The 12,654-nt window shown below is 40.6% G+C and overlaps 1 protein-coding gene across 7 annotated transcripts in view; it reads right to left on the bottom strand.

The window, feature by feature from the left end:
• The window catches only part of EYA4 (EYA transcriptional coactivator and phosphatase 4), a 158,412-nt gene extending 148,048 nt beyond the window's left edge, over positions 1-10,364 (bottom strand). For 6 of the 7 annotated variants that reach the window (XM_084284527.1, XM_084284531.1, XM_084284532.1 and 3 more), the window contains exon 1: positions 10,007-10,364. The gene's annotated coding sequence lies outside the window, so the exon portion shown is untranslated. Of the gene's footprint in view, positions 1-9,181; positions 9,690-10,006 lie in introns of those variants that run through there. The other variant, XM_084284529.1, reaches the window with a different exon arrangement.
• Positions 10,365-12,654: the final 2,290 nt, after the last annotated feature.

Below are 12,654 nucleotides of genomic sequence, written 5' to 3'. Positions count from 1 at the left end.
TAAACTGAGTTTCCTGAAGAACACTGCTTGTGCAGTTATCATGGAGCTGATTTTTTCTTGAATAAAATATCCTATTCCGACTCCATATCAGATATTTCTGAGTAGGAAGCAACTCAAAACATCACAAAACCATTTGTTACTGATTGAAAGCAACCCTCAAGACAAAAGGGCAACACAGACCAAGAGGTCTAAGCATCAGTTATGGAAGTAAACAGGTAAGGGACTGCAATGGTCTGCGATGATATATCAGCCTGCTGTCCCATTATTATCATACAAGAAAACAAGTAAAAAGTCAAGAAAATTGAAAGATTTCTTGGCAAATGGTAAACAACTGCAACCACTTTGTCTCATTTACTTTTGGTAAAATAATGCTCCAGTGCAGCATTTATTTGTCTTGCAAAGCTGCGTACGAGTTTGGTACGCAAACACATCTCAGAATGACTCCCATGCTCTTCTTCTTACAAATCCCATCCCACACTTGTGTAACAAATATCAAGGATTAGGATTCAAAATTTTGTAGTGTGGAATTATAACTTGGCTATTCCTCCCTTATTGTAACAGTTCACAATATGCTGCGAAATTGCCAAGATTGAAAACAGAGCAGCGAATCCCCTCATGCTTGGGGGCTTCCCAACAGTTAGATACTTTGTAGCATGCAGCTACAAAGACCTCTTTTGACTTGTTCCAGATTAATCAATTACAGGTTATTTCAACCAGAAATAAATAAAACAAATGTGAAAACTGCTTCTGGACTCAATTTGTAAACAAATCTGATCAAGAACCCCACTATGTTCTCCTAAAAATAAAGGAAAATTGGTCTCCAAAAAAAATTACATGTAGTGTTTTCAAACTTATCAGAGTTCAAAACCACACAAACCTTACCAAAAGGAAAGATGATCCTCAGCGAAAAATAAAATAATAATAATAAAAAAATGCAACAATGCCACACATATGTGAATACTCTTATTTACATTTAATTAAAAAAAATATTTTTATTTTTTACTACATAAACTATTTTTGTTAATTTCTGAGATATTTTGCCTCTCTTTTTTTGAAAAAAAGTAGCTGAAAACAAATCAAACGTTTCACTTCTTTATAAATAAGCCACTGAAAACAGAAAGAAAAAAGCTATGTTTGGTCAGCCAGAATATTTAATGAGACACTGACAACTTGAAAATATTAATTATTTATGATTTCCTCTCCCCAAAAGACCTGTCAAATTTACCTCTCACACATTAAATAAATAAATAAATCATCTTGTGACACAGAAATAGCATAAGTTAACAATAAAGATTATTTTTAAAACAGAAACCATATTTATCATTTAGAATTTGGGAGAACTTAAAAAAAAGCACATCATCCAGTAAAAGCAATCAGCATTTTTACACATCAAATTAACCCAGGGAATCCAATCACTTGTTATAAAGAAAGCTGTGACAGCATACTACATGTATCTGTACATCTTATTTGTTTTTAAAAGTCATGCCACGCTTTCAGTGCTGTATTCATCAGTCACATGCTTCAATAAGTATGCAATGGTAGCTATAGAAGAAGTCCAAACAATATCTAGGCTTCCTCAAAACACCTGGGTGCAGGAAGGAGCAAGTAGCTCGCCCATCACTCCCAGCTGGCAGCATCCCCCCAGTTGCTCCTGCACACACCGTGGGTGTTTTCATACCCAAAGTAAGGACAATCACTACTCATCCAATCTCGACAGCAGCACCAAGCCTGTCAAATTAAAATGAAACAATCAGAAAACAGTGAAGAAGAGCAAAACTCTTATGTTTCATCTTTGTACATCACAAAGAAAATGTTAAAAACAATATTAAAAGTGCCATGCAGTCTACATTTTTGACACTGTCTTTTCCCTACTTGGATTTTTACTAGTTGTGGTCAAATTATGATCATTCACTGGAAGACATGCTGTTCAATGATTCCTATGGTCTTCTCCATTTTTCTAGCTTCCTTTCTAAAGCTAGAAGAGGTCACAGCTCTCCAACAGTAGATGCACCCATACTACCTACACAGATGATGTCACTCCTCTTGCTCCATGCAGTCCTTTGTTTAAACAATTATCGTTCCTTTTTTTGGCTATGACACTAATCTGATCATTTGCCATGGCCTGTAGGGTTTGTTTGGTTGGTTGGTTGTTTTTTGTTTTGTTTTGTTTTGTTTTTCTATTTAAATAAACCACTGATTTATACTGAAGCACAGACTGTCTGCTTGTTCTGAGTTTACTGAACAAGCCAGAAGACGCTATCAGCACTCTGCTCTCTTTGTTGCTTTCTCTCAACCTTTGTAGTAGCAGTACTGCAGTTATTACAGTCTATTGACAGAAGTACAACGTATTTTGCAAGAAATTCTCTCTTAGGTCAATAAATGATCTAATAAAAGATACTACTTCACAAAATCTTACTAGTTTTTCTATAATCTGTAAAACAGTTGTTAGTTTTGATTTGATGACTAACCCCTGAAAGGCTCTGTGTAATAGTGCCCTCCTTTAAGATTAATTAGCAAGTAAGTATTTTTGAACTCTATATTTAATTTCCTTTTTAATCCATTTCATTTATGTTGAGTTGGTTTTGTATCCTTCAGGTTTATTAAGCAAAAATTCATGTCAAGTCAAAAACCCTACAGAACTGTATTACATCACTACTCTTATCTCTAGAACTTGTACTCACATCAAAAATAATATTGCTAGTTTGGCATGATCAAGTTTTCATAAGCCTGTGATGCAGTATACTATGTGCATTTCAGTGTTATATGTGAACAACTTACAAAAGGCATTTGGAACGTGATAGCATGTAAGTTAATACTTTGTGACAGTGGAGACTAATAAAAATCATTGCCATAAATTAAGCACTTGTCTACAGTGACAGCTAAGTAATGGCCGTATTTTAGAAATTATTCAACCTCTTTCCACAGGAATAGTGGTAAAAGAACACAACCAGCTGTGAATGCTATAGGCTTTGGAGATGATGTTTTCCTGCTAGTACATTTACACTCTGCCTCTCCCTCGTGAATGCAGCTTTTGGGCACCAGTGTCTAGACCTGGAAAGTTTATGTATTCTGGTATCACATCTGATTTCCTGCATTCCTCTGAGAACAGCACAGCTGTCCCCTTCAAAGATACCTTAACTTTCTCCATTGTTTTAACCTGCACGTATATCAAATTATTTGCTGTAACTTTAGTTTTAGCTAAAGAGCACATTTACGATAACTTTTGGTTAAGTATCAAGGGATTGCTTTTATAGACAATGTTTTCATTCTGAAAAATTCCACCTATTCCACAGACTTGACCCCACACTTCAGTTAATAGAGGTGGCAGATTAGGTAACCAAGGCTGTGGTTCCACAAGTATTTCTGCAGCACCAGTGCCAGTTTCAGCAGTGTGGGTGCTGCCACTCATTCCGACCTTTGCATCGTGCCAGCACAGCTGTTTCTGAACCACGGTGAGGAACGGATCCAGCTTAAATGAGTAGCCTGCAGAGGAGGGGTAAGGGCTGCTTAAGAAGCACTGCCACCAAATAAGAAGCCACAGCTTCACTCTTATGTGCTTTGCCAAATGGATAGACATAGAAACTTCAGGTACAGTCAGCCACGCACATGAACTAGTTACAGTTTACTGGTATCACTGCTTGTACCAACCAAGACCCCTAGTGAACTGGCACCAGGAAAACAGAGGAAAAAGATGCTCCTCTTCCTACAGACCCTACAGTCTATCTACTGGAGTCTTAGCCCTGATTTGACAGCATCTTTTTAACTACAGTTGAAATCATGGACTCCCTAAACGTAGATCTAAGACTGTAAGAAGCAGGGTAGTTTCACAACTGTCAAGGATTAAGCTCCTTCTGTTTCATTTGTGTCTTAAACCAAAAATCTGCTGACTACTCAGCTAGTCCTTGGAGAAATTAGAGTATATTTTAACCATAGAATTGGAAAACAAGCCAAATCATATCTAAATAGCTACCAGAAATGTTTAGGAAATACACAGCTGTCCATTTAAGGTGACATACACTATTCTTATTGCAGTCGACTACCAGCAATACTGCTGCATGTCAAGCTCAGCATGCTTTGAAAAAAAAATGCTTCTCAGAAGGTGCAATAACCAAATTAACATGAACATTACTACAGCTCCTTCTACCACAACAGATTAGGGTTGTGGGGTGAGAAGACATGTGGGATGGCTCAGTGGAAAGGCATTTGAATCTTTCCACTCTGGAAACCTACCACAGTTCCAAATCTTGCCTCAGGGTAACCTGAAATTTTTATTTTGGAGACCCTTTCCCAGAATACCATTACTCAGTTTGTAAAACCTCTGTGCTGTTCAGCCCCGTTAGTTTCCAGCTCCTTAGCTCTCTGTATTAAGAAGACCAGAACAGGAACATTAGGCTGAGTCTGAGCTGCACTGCTAGAACTTGGCAAGGGAAATGTGCATAATCTGTCTGAGCTATGCCTGTTTTTGTGAAACCATGTCTGTGCTGGGACACTCAGGAGAGCTGGAAGAAAGACCTCACATATAGTGTGACGTCAGTATGCATAAGCTGAAGCATACTGAGTCTTGTTTAGTTGCTCTCACGTGGGAGCATGGTGACCTTCATTTTCTGCAGTTCTCTGGGAATATACTGCAGTAAATAAAAAGGAACATCCAGGTGGAATTTAACATGTTAAACTGACTTCACACCTTTCGTTGAATAGACTTAGCATTCATGAAATGTCCCTGAGTAAATGCAATCCGGCTGTTCACTTCCACGAGCAACAAAGTTGCCTAAAAGGAATTAAAAGAATGTAGTCAATTGACAACATTTCTAACAGAATCGCTTTCAGGAATACAATTAATGTAAAAGATATTTCTATGGTCATTTATAAAGTGCCATTAAAAATAAGTAAATAAATAAATAAAAGATACATCCTAACACAGGAGTATGAAAATGCCTTGGGGGGGTAGGGGGGGGCAAGGGGGAATAAAAACATGAAAACAAAACACGGATGTATGATTTTGACTTTTTTTTACCTAACCCTCCTCTATTTTTCTCTAAGCATTGCTGGATTACTCTGCGCATGTGATCTAACACATACAAAGTATACTACAATACCCCAAAAAATAACAGACTGCTCTAAGAATAGAGGACTAGATACTCATCTGGCATAATGTGAGACCGCTCCAGTAATTTCAACATTCCTACTCCAATTTACAACAGCAAAGGATCTGGCACAAAACATCAAGCTAAGTTTCCAATTACCTCATGTACCAGCATTGATTTCAATAGTTACATACACATAGTCATAGAGAAGAATTATTTGGAAAGTTGCAAACTCAGCTCTGTATTTCTTTTACTTTTGTGGGTTAAATCAGACCCTTCATGGTATTTTAATGTAGGTTTTTGTGGTTTAATTACATATGTGTCAAGAGCAGAATACTTGCTGTGTCTACCCAGCCTTTAAAAAAGGCAGTAGTAATTCTTTATGCTGCTGACAATGTCAACTTACACTGAGTCACGTCGCAATAGTAGTAAATTTTAATGTTACCAAAAGACGTAGTATATATTAACTTAAATGAGTAAGTAAAAGTTATCACCTATATGAGAGTTAGTCTTCTGTAAGTGAATAATTTGCATATGGGAGGTCTTTTTGCAGTTTGCTGCTTCAAATCAGTCAAATTGTATAGTCCAGGAGGCAACCCCAGCACAGAGACACAGTATTCAGTCAGCCCAGACAGACGCTATTCTTCAGAGACAGCACTTAAATTACATATAATTAAACAACCCTACACATGTTATTCATTGTGCTGTATTTCTGTGGACAGCTGCTTAAGGAAAAATTGCCAATTATTCGTTTTATTCTAGGAAAGAGACACAGACCCTCACAAGAATTTAGGCACAGAAAACCTCCAAAATCTGGCTTTTAAAAATTCATTTTAGTAACAGTCTGTATCAGTATTTAGTCCAGTACCTGAGCCTAATAGCTTCAGACAAAATATATACTAGTCTCACTGGGATATGAATCTCTGAAAGTTCTGAAGATAATCATTTCTCATGATAAACTTTGGTTATGATGAAGAAATTTAAAACTAATAGAAAATAAAATGCTTAAACATTAATTTTCCTGAGGCAGCCATTAGCATTTGACATTTTGCTCAAAAATCTGACAGCTAGCATATAGACAGCACTGTGAGTGAGACTGCCCAGTGATGCATTTTGATAAAGGGTAATCAATCATCAAAGTAATTTTACTTTTTATTATTAAAGCAAAAGCTGGGCCACCTACTCGTCACATTTCTTGGGCTTAGAGATGCTAAGAAGAAACCACTTTAAAATATTTTTCACCAGAGTCCCATAATACAGGCATCCCAAAAGGAATCCTTCTGGCAATATTACAACCTACAATGTGGACTAAAATGTAAGTTTTATTGCCTTTTCAAATAAATTTTATTCTTTACTTGACAGATAAGCACTCTTCATATCAGTTCTTTTGCACTGCAAAGTGCATCCAAGTTCCTTTAAGCACTTCTGATTTAATGACAGATTTAGTAACAGTGCAACACAGAAGTGTGGACTTGGCCAAAAAAAAAAAAAAAAAAAAAGTTTCATAAAAGTCTGATTTCTGTAGAGTAACATCTTAAATGTCACCTAATATATATAAGTAGAACAGAAAGTTTTCAATGTATACTGTAGCGCATGGATAGGTCAAACATCTACTAACTTTAAATGGAAGTAAAGAGAAGATATTCTTAATAACCATTTTTATTTAATTTCAAAAAGAGTAGCAGCTTATGCCTTCAGCAGAACCCTTCCCTGAAATCTCAGGGGTGATTAAAGGGCCATGCCAAAGCTGAATGGTTTCAAATATCAAACTATACTATTATGTCAGGGCCAGCAAGATCAATTAGCGCTTTTCAATGACAGAAAGGTTAAGTTGAACACACATTTACACAATATTTAAATACATATATATATATATAAAGAGAAAATATCACATATTAACTTAATGCAACATATTAGAAGTTTACACTTGTAAACCTCTTAATTGATGGACAAGTATCAAAACTTTTCTTCCACTTGCACAACATAAACACTGCTTTTCTCAAGCAAAATGGCAGGAAGATTATGGATATGTCAAGACAGTAGAAATAACATTGGATCCTCAAGTACAAAGTAAGACCTAAGGCAGACAAGTGTTTCTGCTACCAGACCTGGTTTAGTGCTGAAATTTCATAAAGCTTTAAAAAACACTCGATAAACTCAACAGATGTCTCTCAGTCCGACACCCTTGTGTTTGTATTCTTCTCGCAAATCCTGACAATACTAAAAGTGAATGAGAATGAATAAGTAAATTACTCATAAGTAAACCACGTTCAACTGAAAGATATATAGAAAACTGCTACCAAAACAAAATAAACAAGAAAAAAAAATACGAATACTTATCTGTAAATTAATTCATCTTAAATCTAGAAAACAAGCAAGTGTACGGCTTCTGCAATTAAAAGCCATATGAGAACACTCATAACAGGAAGCAAAGGAACTTACATTTCAGCTCCTGATATCATAAGGATACTCACTGGAAGCACAGGTATGTTAGAAGTTAATTTGATACCTGTTAATATAAGTGTTGCCACAGTAAACATAGCTTGAACAAAGTAGCATACTATGATATCAAATAAAGTCAGTATAAAATTACAAGAAAAGTGGAGATGAAGAAAACTTAAGAAAAATGCACACTGTTGAAAACAGTGATTTAGATTGAAATTGTATTATTTTGAGTAAAAGCAAAGCAAGATTACTTTTGTTCAATGATAGATTTGAAAATGTCTCTTTTTAAAGCCCACTTTATTTATTTCTTCAAGGAGTGATTTGAAATATTTACTACCAGACAGTACCTAATTTTAGGTTTTAAGTGCTTTAACAGCTCTATGAAATATGATCAGCAGCTGCAATATAGAAGTATGCTGAATAAACTCTCCTTATAAAAAGGGAGACCTGTTTTACCCCAAGTTCATAAAATCCTTACCTTCAAGAAAGAAAAAGATAACACATAAAAACTTCACAGTTACGTCCTACAGCATTTGACAGAAACTCCAGGAATCTCTTTCTTCTTTATGAATTAACTTTCATATTTAATAGAGGAAAAAATAGTTCAAATTTTAACACTTGAAGATTGTATTGAACATTGTGCAACTCCGCCAGGTCATTTCCCATACCAATTTCCAGTGCTTAACATTGATTAATTCTAGGACTAAAAAGTAGAACGCAATATATGAAAGTCACATAAAGTTTAAACAGTAGCTCTGAAAGCTTGCATCAGAGGCTAAAAATATGCAACAGGACACTATCTATAGCTGGATTTCTAGTTGCCTTGTTTGAAACATTTTAACTGGAAACTGCCATTATCTGGGAACTGACCAGTTTTGTAGTCATTAATTTCCTTGTTTAGAATTTATCAGTTGCATTAGCATTATCCATGAAGCAGAATAAATTTCTACTGCAAAGTGTTGCGAAGCCAGTAAAACATACAAATCCTGCAAGAATAACCTTCAACTAAACTTACTACCAGTATAGCCATATATACATAACTATTTATAGGTGCATATACATTATCTGAACAAAGGTACCTAAAAGGTTAGTCAACATATTCCTCTTTTAGTTTTATTAAACTTGATTGAAGAGCATTTGGTAACGCAAATACCAAAAATTTCAAAAGAAAACAGGAAGAACCGTTTAAGAGTAGCCCAGCTAATGTTAGATGTCAAAGCAGACAGGAGGAAGAGAGAGAAACGTCAATCTGTATTTCCACTTACTCACAATCTGATACGTAGTGTAGGTGTGCAAACATTTGTAACTCGGCAGCATTTTTGAGAAATGCTGGCAGGAAAAAGGCAAACCCACGGTAAATTTAGGAAACTGCTTTTTGAGCGTTAAGGAAATGAAACAATGAAAGAACCCCAGCTTTAATACAAGAGGTACACTCTTCAAAAAATAAACAAATAAATACTGAGGTCAAACCAAAAACATATATATATATATTTACTCCACGGTGAGAGAAGATGCTTGCTTTGCATACCTCACTGTAGCTCTAAACCGCTGGTTAGTTTACCTCGGATACAGTTTCTAGTCTTAGCAATTCTTTTCTGGTGTCCCACGCCCGCAAATAAAACCTCGGAAAACTGAAAACACTGGTTTCTTACTGTTCTAGCACGATTTCGTGCTCAGATCCGAGCCAGCCGAGGCGCTCCCCGGGGTTGGACAAGCGTGCATCCCGGGAGCGTTGCGAGCAGCAGGCACTTCACATCGCCACTTGCTGGGTCCCGGCGGCCCCCCGAGCGCCCCGCTCCAAGTCCTGCCTGCGGGATAGCGGCAGGGCAGCGGCGCGCCTCCCTGGCACTGAGCAGCGCTCGCACAAACGCGGGTGAAACTTTAGATGCCGGTGACCGCTGGGCGCGGGGTCCCGCTGGCCTTGCGGGGGCTGCTCCCCTCAGCCGCGGTGACAGCCCGGGGAGGCAGCTCAGCGGCCGGCAGCCCTCGGGGTTTGGGCACGGAAAACGATGCCGGTGGCTCCCCTCGGGCACCCCCCGTGCCTGCTGCCGGCGAGTTCAGCGCCGGGCGCTGCCGACGAGCGCGCACCGCCCTCCCCACCGGTAGGGGCCGGCTGCCCTCCGCCGCCCCCCGTGCCCCGCTCCGGGAGCGGTACGGTGGCAGCCGGTGGAAGGGGGACCAGGGCAGAGAGGCAGGGTCTGGCACCCGCGGAGAGGCCGGCCGGGTGGGGAGGAAGGCAGCCGACTCGCACCGGAGGGCGGATTTCTTTAGCTTGGCTCGCCCGGTGCCCGGGGCTACAGCCCGAGCCGGCTCCGCAGCCCCTTCCCACGGCGCTTGTTTCGCGGCAACGTTTTGTTTTGTCGGAAAACAACGCTAAATGAGCCCTAAACACAAGCACACGCTCACACCCGGACAAGGGCACATGCGACAGCGAAGCGGCTCCCGGCACCTCTGAGGGGCGGGAGGGAGACACTCACCTTCTCGTAGCCGCCGGGATATGCTGCTACCTTTATTTTATGGCCGCTCCTTATTTATTTATTCTCGTCCCTTCTCTGAGGCGAGGTTCCCCTTTTGCACTGTTCCTGTGGCAAAACCAGGACATCCCCCCTACAAGTCCCCCCCCCCCCCTCCACACACAAATAAAGCGCAACTCGGAGCAAAACGGGAGGGGAGACTCGGGGCGGGAGGCGGGGGGGGGGGGGGGTAGAGACGGAGGAGGAGGCTGGTGCGGGAGAAGCCAAACACTCTTCGCACTTCAGAGAGTGCAACCAGTTGCCTCTCACGCAACAGGCACGTAATGAAAGTTTCCCTGGCAAGGGACGGGACCTTGCTAAGGAAAGGTAACCCCCTCCCTGCCGAAAAGCCCGGTCCCAAAAGTGGGGAGGTGCGGGGTGAGGAGCGCAGCCCCGGGCGCTGCCGTGCACTTGTGCCGGGAGGCGCCGGCCGGGCTGCCCCGCTGCTGCCGCCCGCCCCGACACGGCACGGCACGGCACGGCACGGCTCGGCAAGGCACTGCAGAGCTCGTGGGCTTCCCCGTCCTGCCGTGCCCTGACCCCGCACCTTCACTGTGCCCGTGGAGCAGTGGTGGGAGCGGAGGAAGGAAAGGGAGCTGAAGGGCACGGAGCACTGACCCACTTGAGTACGGGTACCAAAGCCAGAAGTTCACTTCTCCCACCTGTCCCCTCTTGTTTGTTCTACAAGGAACCACCGCAGTAAAGTAGTTCTGGCTTCTTGGGAAGGTCGGTTCTCTGTGAAGGCTGACCAAGCACCACAGAGTACCCTTCCACGGGATATGTTTGTCTCCCTCCTCCTAAACTCATCAGTGTGGATGGAGGCAAAGTCCCTTCCTGCCTGGAAACTGAAGGCTCTTTTCTGCTGGAAGTTCAACAGTCGTGTTTGGTCTCTTTGCTACCCGGTGTGGGTAAGGGGAGGAAAATCCCTGCAAGTCACTTTTCACGCTTTTACCTTCAGCCGTGTATTTCCTCTTGAGTTTCACTGGGTGAATTGGCTGGCTATTGTTCAACCAGTTGCATCACCCTCTTTCTATCAAGTAATTTTGTTCTTCAAAGGGATGAAGTCAAAAAGTCAGAAGATGAATCAGAAGTTAGGTCCTATAGCTGGAGAGAATGACAGCAACATTCAGAGAAATGCCATGATCTTCAGAAGGAGCATGTCAGGTTTTGAGCTCAGTGATTCACATGAAATGGGGGGAAATTGCATACTCCTGAAGACTCTTTCCTACCTGCCTTCCATTTGCTCAGTCTTGCATTCAGTGATACTATTCAAAGCATAACTTGACTGAAGCTGTCTGCCTTTGAATTTTATGATTTGCATCCAGTGAATTGTACTGACAATGGTCATCTTTCTCTTAAATAATTTCAGACTTCAGATGACTAAAACTTCATGAAAACAAGTCTATAAAAATGTTGTGTTTGCTGTCTTGGGAGAGTCGCCACTCAGAAAGAGAACAGACTTGGAAAAATCTTTGACCTACACAAATACAGCTAGAGAAACATTTAAACTCAAAAAGCCCCCAAAAGCCAGCCTTCAAATTGACATAGTCTAGGACAAGCCAGAAAAAAAAATGAAGTGAATTTTGAAACTGGAAGTTTAGAGAGCAATTGGCGGGGGAAGAACTCGGATTTGCAGAAAATAATTGCAATCGACAGCCCTGCTACAGAGTACCAGTTGTGACTCACACCAGCACCCATCTTGCTAACAGACTCCTTCTGTAGGAAAACGTGCTAACAGCCCGTTCTTTTGAGAGGACTTTTGTGAATGGCAGCGCTTTAATATGAGGCACTTGAACACGATAATGAAGGTTTTCTGAAGTCTGGTTTCCTTCCACTTTACTTCAATGAAGCAAATTCCTTCTATAGAGAACTGTCACCAAGTAGCCTGGCTTGTTTTAATGTTTTAATAGACATACCACTTTAAAGCAAACTTTTAACCATCTGTTGCACCCCCTCTTAAAATGTAAGATGCAGGTGACTTAACAAGATTATGCACGATTTTTGTTGATGTAACCAGTTTCAGATTGAGGAGGGGTGGGAAAATTGTACTGCTGTTACCTGGCACAAGGCAAATCTCCCATTAAAGGGCCCAGACTTGCTGTCATTGAACATCACTGCTCTTTTGCTATTGATTTTGCTGAGAGCAGGCAGGGTCCCATACAAAATTAATGGGCCTTTGTCCTGGGACAGGTGCGCTGAAGGAAGTCCTGCAGAAACTCTTCTCATAAATGAACACTAATTTTTGGCAGTTGTTTGTTGTAAATATGACTTTTCTGGGTAGTAATTAGATGATGATTTTGGTTACATTGGTGTCATTGGGCTGAAGAAAGTTCCAGTGCTTAATGGAAGTGATCTCAGTAGGCTCCAAGTCCAAAATCTAGTGCAGTGCATTGGGTCTTATAAATGACTCTGTGTGACCATATAGAGCCCTGCGTGGAGAAGGTCATGCTAGAAATAGTCTTAACAGAACCCAAGGAAGGGCTGTACGATCCACTTTTACACAAGAATAGAAGAACAATACCTTATCCATTTAAAGCTACAGGGGAATGTAAGTAGGCAGGATGTAATTATCTAGACTGGTATTTGGCCAGACACTCCTACACTTTCAAAAA

The sequence above is a fragment of the Netta rufina genome (genome assembly GCF_964035555.1).
Source record: "Netta rufina genome assembly, chromosome: 3".
NCBI classification, from domain to species: Eukaryota; Metazoa; Chordata; class Aves; order Anseriformes; family Anatidae; genus Netta; species Netta rufina.
The sequence above is the reverse complement of the archived record's forward strand: the minus strand, read 5'-3'. Positions and strand labels throughout refer to the sequence as shown.